Consider the following 8360-nt stretch of genomic DNA (forward strand, 5'->3'; position numbering starts at 1 on the left):
TTGGTTCTTTTTGTTAGAAATGCAACTGTCCTGGTCCGCCTACTCTCTCGTGCCCAAAGTAATGTTGTATTTAACTGTTGTCATAGTTAATACTAATGCCCACACTAATATCTAGAAATGCCACTGCTTTAGAAATTTCTACTATCCTTGTAGGATTTCCATTCAGATAAGGAACATGTTTATTTTCATTTGATGCATGTTTCATCACTTGTTAGTCACCCTCCTTTCCACCTTTTTTGTGCAAACAGCGATATACATTTCACGCTCGATCTTAGTTGAACTGCACAAATGATATCCAAATTATAGTTGAACATTCCAGGAGCTTCACAACCAACCTTGATGTTGCTCAATTTTATTGCAACTAATGAAGAAGAAGCTCTGTGGGTTTTGTTTTCTGATGGAAATGGAACCGGGGCTGCAGCCCTTTTCTTAAAAAAATGAAGAAGAAGCTGCTAGCTCACGGGACATTGCTTCATTTTAGGTGAACTGCACCAAAAGGTCCCATGAATTGAATCATCCATGTTGGTGACCGAAAGAGCCAGCTTCAGCATCCCAGTCTAAGCACCCTCGGCCTCCATCCTTGTGACGCACGGTACACCTCGTTTGCCACCTGCTCGACCCTAGTGTCAGTGATAAAATGGAGTAATAATACAGTTAAAATACAGCGAGTGTTCTCTCTATCATTTCATTTCCAATGTAGATAAAGAAAGTGCTTCTCTTTGTTAATGTATGTTTCATCAACTAGTCCCATTGTTAATGTTTAAGCGTTTCTGCAAACTGGGGTGCTTAATTTTAGTTGATCTGTACAAAAATAGAGATTTGAATGTCTCAAGGCGCCTACTTGTCCTACCGATGTACGCTGATGTTCATCACTGGCAGAAGGTGTATCTGGGAGACTTGGGACGATTTCCAGTATGAGGCGTACCATATGAGGCGTCGCAGGGCACATCCCGCGCTCGCAGCATGGCATACTATGATACTATCGCAATATTTTCTTCTATTTATTTTGTGTGTTTCATCAACTAGTGCCACTATAATGTAATCACACTTTTTCATTATCTGTGCAAATAGGGTTATTCAGGTGCATTTTGGTGGAACTGCACAAATGTACGTATGGAACCGGCATATATGCAGAGTGCGAGTTGTGCCAAGTAAAAATTACTGACACCAACCATGCTGCATGCATGCATTGGCATCCACCACCACCAGTGGGATTTGTGGTGCCCTCTATGGACGGATCTTTCTCGGCAGCAAATCCTCTAACCAAATACTAGTAGCTTATATTGGCAGTTTTCTAGGGAATACTCTTTTCTGAAAGAAGCACCAATCATTTTTTCTTTATTTGTACACCGTGTCACAACTTTGACCCAAAGGTCCAGAGCTATTTTAGGGTGATTGGCGTAGTACTCGGAGACTCATTGTAAGCATGATTTTCATTAGCTATCACACTGATTGTAAGCATGAGCAGGTGGAAGATTAGGTTAGTGCGAAGCTTACCTTAAACCCTACGACCGTTGAAACGAAGCGAGCATCGAGGGAACTGTGGAGACCGGCGGGGAAGTGACATCTCACCATCCGGCCTCTGTTGGCGTTCTGGGAACGGGGGTACCCAGACTTGCCTGCCTGCGGCCTGCGGCGTGGCACAAGGAGTGGCCCAGTACGGCCCATCTTCATCAACACAAGCTCAAGACCCTCGCGAGGGGCCAAGCCTCGCGGGGTGGACGACAGGAAGCTTCCTCAGGCACGGCCTCATCAGGCTGGCTCGCGAGGAGGCGGAGAGATCAAGGCGAGGTACCTCACGAGGTTCCCGTGACGCAAGCCATGATGACCAAAGCCAGGCGGGCGCCAGGCGGGCGCTGGCCTATGCAGAGTCCTTGTTTCCTCTTTGGTGCAAAGGGAGCAAGCGCATGCAAGAGTATCAAGCAAGGGCAACCATTTTGGTGCAACAAGACCAAGACCAGCAGAATGGCAGGATGGAGGTCATCGTGGAGCCCAATCCGGTGTCACCGCCAGAGTCTTTTGCAGGCGAGGACCGACTTTAGTCAGGATAAGTGTACTAGATGTTCCCCTTCAAAATGGCCAATTGTTGGCGCCCTTCCCGCTCAATATTTGGGAAGAGGCCGAGGGCCTCACTCTATAAATAGGACTAGCCACTCTCGAGGTAGGGGATCGAGCAGTTGAACCCTAGCCAGAACCACCAACGCAAGAACACCCCTCGGGAGCCAGTTCTTCCTTGTATCGTTCATCATCAGCCCCTGAGGCAATCCACCACACCACAAACTAGAGTAGGGTATTACACCACAATGGTGGCCCGAACTAGTATAAACCTCGTGTCACTTGTGTTGTTCTTTGTGTAGTTTAGATCCTTGCGAGGCGACGAGACATAGGTAGGTAGGAGGTGCGATCTCCGCGTGCACCCCAGAGTTTGAACCTAGAGGGTCTGCCGGAACCCGAAATCTGACATTTGGCGCGCCAGGTAGGGGTGCGCCGGAGCTTTCCCTTCCACCGACCCGCTCTCCGCCAACACCGCGGCTCGCCCTCATGATGGGCAACGCGCCGCCCGCTCCGGTCACCAGCGCCAGCGCAGCGGCCGGGGGGCTCCGAGCCTTGGCCCCCGCCTTGCGGCAGGTGCGATGGCCGAACAAGTTCGAGCCGGAGATGCCACCGCGCTACAACGGCACGACCGTTCCGCTGGCCTTCCTACTGGCGTACGAGGAGGCCGGGGGCGACGACAGGGTCATGGCTAACTGGTTTCCCATGGCCCTCATCAGCGTCCCGCGCATGTGGCAGCTCCACCTGCCCGCGGCCTCCATGGCCTCTTGGGGGGAGCTGCGTGGCCTTTTCCTCGCCCAGTACGCTGCACCGGCGCCCCCGGTCGTCGCCGCTCTCCTGGGTGGTTCGTAGGCGCCACCTTCAGGCTGCCACATCAAGCCATTCGTCCGCCAGATCAGCGCCGCTTCCACGCAGCATGGGGCCCCTCTGGGTTGGGCGGTGCCTGAAGTCGATCTGGCCTTCAGCTTGGATGATCACCCCTCCAACTCAGCCTGCTCGGCAGCGCTCCCGATGTTGTGCACCCCCACCATCTTCCAGGTGGCCGTCACCAGGACCCTCATCAACGGCGGAGCTGGCCTCAGCTTGCTCTCGGTTGAAGCCTTCAGCCTCCTCCACATACCGCCAGAGCGGCTTCAACCCAGCAGGCCCTTCTTGGGCGTCGGAGGCGGTTCCACCGGCTCCCTGGGGCGGATCCGTCTTCCGATAACCTTCGGCACCTACGACAACTTCCGCACAGAGCTAATCGACTTCAACATCGCCCCCATTGGCCTCGCATATAATGACATCCTCGGCTACCCGGCGCTAGCCCGATTCATGGCCGCAACTTACCCAGCGTACAACCTCATGAAGATGCCCGGGAGCAGCGGCGTCCTCACCATACCCGTAGACACCGGGGATGCGTTGCAAGCGCTCAAGATCATTTTCAAGACTGCAGCGGTGGCGCAGCCCGCCGGCTCAGACGCCCCTGAGCCCAAGAGGGCTGCACCGGCCAAGAAGAAGCAGCTATTCACCCAAGACAAGGCAGAAACCAAGCAGATACTGGTCAACGAGGGTGGATCCACTAATGCCACCTTCACCATAGGCGCCAACCTTGAGCCCGAGCAGGAGGAGGCCTTGGTAAAGTTCCTACACGCGAGATAGAAGGTGTTCGCGTGGGAACCTGATCAGCTGGCAGGGGTTCCGAGGGGCATAATCGAGCATCACCTCAACGTATGCCCCAACGTGCGCCCCGTGAAGCAGAAAGCAAGATGGCAGTCCACTGAGAAGCAGGCTTTCATCGTCCAAGAGACCCGCAAGCTGGAGGCGGCAACGGTCATTCGCGAGGTCCGCTACCCAGATTGGCTGGCTAACCCGGTTGTCGTTCCAAAGAAGGGGGGAAAGGAACGCATGTGCGTCGACTTCACCAACCTCAACAAAGACTGCCCACAGGATCCATTCCCGCTCCCTCGTATCGACCAGATCGTCGACTGCACCGCCGAGTGCGACCTGTTATGCTTCCTGGATGCCTTTTCTGGTTATCACCAGATCAAGATGGCGGTAGAAGACGTGGAGAAAACGGCCTTCCTAACCCCGTGTGGGGTGTACTGCTACACATGCATGCCCTTCGGACTGTGCAACGCAGGTGCGACCTTTCAGCGGCTGATGCACATCGCCTTGGGTCGGCAGCTCGGGAGGAACGCCGAGGCTTACGTTGATGACATTGTGGTGAAGTCTCGGGAGGCAAAAACCCTAATACAGGACTTGGAGCAGATCTTCGCGAGCCTCAAAGAAGTGGACCTGCGGCTCAACCCAGAGAAATGTGTGTTTGGAGTCCCCTCGGACAAGCTTCTGGGCTTCCTCGTGTCCCACCGGGACATCGAGGCCAACCCAGAAAAGGTCAAAGCAGTCGAGGACATGAGCCCGCCGAAGACCCTCAGGGAGATGCAGAAGCTCACTGGGCGCATGACCGCGCTAGGAATCTTCATCTCCAAGTTGGGGGAACGAGCGCTGCCCTTCTTCAAGCTGATGAAGAAAAAGGGCCCCTTTGAATGGACTGAAGAGGCCGACAAAGCGTTCCAGGATCTCAAAAGGTACTTAACCAGCCCTCCGGTGATGGTGGCTCCGCGCCCTCAAGAGCCCCTGGTGCTCTACCTTGCAGCCACTCCGTACTCTGCCAGTGCAACCTTGGTGGCGGTTAGGGAGGAGCGTAGGACCAAATCCGCGACAACCGCCCAGGTCGAAGCGAAGCAGGACCAAGAGAGCCTCACAGAGACCACGACCACAGCCGAGAAGGATCAGTCGCCGCAGGGAAGCATGCTCAGAACAAAAGAAGCCCCTCCCCCGAGCGACCAGTCGCTGGGGGATCCATTGCCTCAGGAGGCGCCCCGGCCTCCGGAGGACGCTAGCGGCACTAGCATTCCCAACCTCGTCGAACACCCTGTGTACTTTGTCAGTACAGTGCTACGGGACGCGAGGGCGCGGTACCCCATGCCCCAGAAACTCCTCCTCACGCTATTGGTAGCCTCGCGCAAGCTGCGGCACTATTTTCAGGGCCATCCCATCAAGGTCGTCTCAGCGTACCCGCTTGAAAGGGTGCTCAGGAGCCCCAACTCGGTTGGGAGAGTCGCTGAGTGGAACATTGAGCTGCAAGCATTTCAACTAGAATTCAGCACAACCAGAGTCATCAAGGGGGCCGCGCTTACGGACTTTGTGGAAGAATGGGCAGAGGCATCAGGCCTCAAGGCTGGTGAGGATCGATCCCTCTCCCCCGGAAGCGAGGTACTGGACGGTTGGGTCATGTACTTCGACGGGGCGTTCTCCCGACACGGCGCGGGGGCTGGCGCAGTGCTCATATCCCCCACTCAAGACAAGCTTTACTATGCCGTGCAACTCTATTTCCAGCACGAGGAAAAGGTCTCCAACAACATAGCAGAATACGAAGGCTGATAGCAGGCCTGAAAGCTACAGTCGCCCTGGGGGTGAAGCGCCTCACCATCAGGGGTGATTCGCAGCTCCTCGTCAACTTCTCCAACAAAGTGTACGAGACAAAGGACGAGCACATGGAAGCCTACCTCGTGGAGGTCCGCAGGATGGAGAAGCAGTTCTGGGGACTGGAGTTGCAGCATGTGCCTCGCGGCACCAACCAAGAGGCCGATGACATCGCCAAAATGGCATCCAGGCGGCTACCTCAGGAATCTGGCGTCTTCGAGGAGCGGCTCTTCAAGCCCTCGGCGGCGCCATCGCTGTCAAGCACGGTACAACCTCGGGAGGAGCTCCGCCAGCCACCTGCCTTGGGAGCCCCGGTCTGTGGCCCGGTCTCAGGAGTGCGCCTGCTCCTGGCGCTGGAGCCCCATGAAGGATGCTGGATCACAGAGCTCAGGAGTTACCTGACGCAGGGGATCCAGCCTGAAAAGGAGGAGGAAGCAGAGCATGTGGCGCGGCAGGCCACGGCATACTGCATCAAGGATGGAGAGCTCTACCGGAGACGATGAAATGATGTGTCCCTACGTTGCATTTCTAGGGAGCAAGGGAAGGAGCTGTTGGCAGACATACACGGTGGAGACTGTGGGCATCACTCGTCGTCACGGACCCTCGTTGGCAAGGCGTTCCGCAGTGGGTTCTATTGGCCCACGGCACTCAGTGACACCGTGGAACTGGTGAAAGCTTGTGAGGCCTGCCAATTCCATGCCAGGCAGATCCATCAGCCGGCAGGAGGCCTGCAGACTATACCCCTCTCATGGCCATTCGCAGTCTGGGGGCTGGATATCCTGGGCCCGTTCCCTCGGGCGCTAGGAGGCTATCGCTACCTCTATGTCGCCGTGGACAAGTTCACCAAGTGGGCTGAGGTGGAAGCTGTCCGCACCATCCCCGCAGGTTCCGCGGTCAAGTTCATCAAGGGCATCGTGAGACGGTTCGGGGTGCCGAACCGCATCATCACCGACAATGGTTCGCAGTTCACCAGTAACCTCTTCAAAACATATTGTGCTAACCTTGGAATGCAGATATGCTACGCTTCGGTAGCACACACGTGGAGCAACGGCCAGGCCGAGCGAGCCAACGCAGAGGTCCTGAGGGCCTCAAAACCAGGACCTTCAAGAAGAAGCTGGAAGCCTGTGGCAGGGGCTGGTATGATGAGCTTCAGTCTGTACTATGGTCCATCCGCACGACCACGACCAAGCCGACTGGCGAGACCCCGTTCTTCCTGGTTTATGGAGCTGAAGACGTTCTCCCTCACAAGGTCAGGCGTCGTTCCGCACGGGTCCTGGCGTTCGACGAGGCGTAGCACGACGCAATGCGGGGCACGGATCTCGTGCTGGGGGAGGAGCATCGTTGAGAGGCCATGCTACGAGCAGCAAGGTACCAACAGGCACTGCGACAATACCACTGCCGCAACATCCGCCCCAAGACTCTTGAGGTAGGGGAGCTCGTGCTCAGGCGGGTTCTCTCTAGGGAGGGACTACATAAGATCTCTCCCATGTGGGAGGGCCCGTTCAAGGTTGTTCATGTTTCTAGGCCCGGCTCCGCGCGCTTGGAGACCCAGGAGGGGGTGCACGTCCAGAACGCGTGGAACATTCAACACCTCCGAAGGTTTTACCCCTAAAAAGGCTCGGTGCCTGTGAAGAAGGTGAATGCCTATCAAGTTATCGTGTTTTGGAAAAGGCCCGGTGCCTGTGAAGAAGGCGAATGCCTGTGAAGTTATCGCGTTTTGGAAAAGGGTCGGTGCCTGTGAAGAAGGCGAATGCCTCTGAAGTTATCGCGTTTTCGAAAAGGGCCGGTGCCTGTGAAGAAGGCGAATGCCTGTGAAGTTATTGCGTTTGGAAAAGGCCCGGTGCCTGTGAAGAAGGTGAATGCATGTGAAGTGGTTGCGTTTGGAAAAGGCCCGGTGCCTGTGAAGAAGGCAAACGCCTATGAAGCTCGCCACCCGTGACACGCTCACCTAATAATGAGTGGGCCTGTACACGCCCCGGAGTCTCCGGAGTGCCGCCCTCGGGCCTCGGGAGCTCCCGCCCACGCCCAGTGGCAGCACTTAGCTCCGCGCTGGTGAGAAGACGTCGAAGACTAGATTAGGTGCTGGACACGGCTTCTTTCATTTGCTTTCTGCAGTTGGCTTGTTCGTTTCTGTTTGAAGATTTACTGAAGTTGTTACCGTTTTGAGCTCGCGACCCTTCGTCCGTTTCACTTATTCGATTTGTTTTCTTTCGCGTAAAGTCTCACGAGGGAGGAACTTGGGCACCCTCGCGAGTGTTTTCTGCCCCGGTGGTTTGGAGCTCCCCTATGCGAGCCCGCTGCGGGAGCGCCCCTCCCAGTCCGTGCTCCCCGGGCATCGCGACAAGATCATACAATTCTGGTTGGTTGTCCCTGCTACCAGGGCCAGAGGCTGCCCCAACTGACTAACCCCTGCAGGACACCAGGCGCACGACGAGGCCCTCGCCTCGGGAGGCGAGGACCACAACGAGCTTTCCCCCCAAGTTAAGTGATTTCCATGCATAAAGACGAGGACGAAAACAGAGCGCTGAAACAGTAGAAACAGCGCGCCAACTAAACAATAACGGTTCGATACGCCCCCTCGGGGCACCAGACTACATTCTCTTTTGCGCAGGAAAGAAGGAAAAGCAAAATGGGCACGACTCGCCCAGCGCCAACTCTCGGCAGGAACTCATGCTGCCTCCGGAGCTCAGCTGGATTCTGCCTCCCGCTTCACCGAGACGCGGTGCCGGGCCGACCCGACGCCCTCTCCTAGGCAAGCGCGATGACGAGGGGGTTGGTCGCAACCACCGCTGGAGGAGCTGCCGTCCGATGGGGAGTCACCGAAGCTTGGCGGGCCCCGG

Source organism: Triticum dicoccoides, chromosome 5B (assembly GCF_002162155.2).
Source record: "Triticum dicoccoides isolate Atlit2015 ecotype Zavitan chromosome 5B, WEW_v2.0, whole genome shotgun sequence".
Lineage (NCBI taxonomy): Eukaryota > Viridiplantae > Streptophyta > Magnoliopsida > Poales > Poaceae > Triticum > Triticum dicoccoides.